Here is a 463-nt window from a genome sequence, read left to right on the forward strand (position 1 = left end):
AGGTCCTACTGGGAGTTGAACCCAGGTCGTTGGATTCAAAGTCTAAAGTGCTAACCACTACACCATAGAACCCCTTATAAAAATTTGTTTTGGAATGGTTTTCCTATTTTATGCAGATTCCACAAGAAGAGAGATCGTCAAACTCAAGTTATTGGATTCAAAGTTCTAGAGCTGTTTTATCTAACTCGTTGTGATCTTGAGCACCTTTAGAGTGGTTGCAGAAGTAACCCTCCAGTGTTGATTGAAGCTCTTGCTGAACATGTAATTTTATATATTGTTATATATTACAAACAAATTGAAATAATACTTTACATCCCAGTCTTTCTTTCTTCCGTGCAAAACTTAACATGAAAACTATATTATTTCAATATTCACTCGAGAAACAAGGGGTGAAAACTATATTATTTCAAACCCTCCATTATTGCTTCTACTTTGCGTGAAAATGCTTCCACTAAATCATGTT

At 34.8% G+C, this 463-nt stretch overlaps 1 non-coding gene across 1 annotated transcript; it reads right to left on the minus strand.

Moving 5' to 3' along the window:
- Positions 1–72, minus strand: TRNAQ-UUG. The gene has a single exon. It is a non-coding gene; the product is annotated as a tRNA-Gln (tRNA).
- Positions 73–463: the final 391 nt, after the last annotated feature.

The sequence above is a fragment of the Cucurbita pepo genome, unplaced genomic scaffold (assembly GCF_002806865.2).
Source record: "Cucurbita pepo subsp. pepo cultivar mu-cu-16 unplaced genomic scaffold, ASM280686v2 Cp4.1_scaffold000368, whole genome shotgun sequence".
Classification (NCBI taxonomy): Eukaryota; Viridiplantae; Streptophyta; class Magnoliopsida; order Cucurbitales; family Cucurbitaceae; genus Cucurbita; species Cucurbita pepo.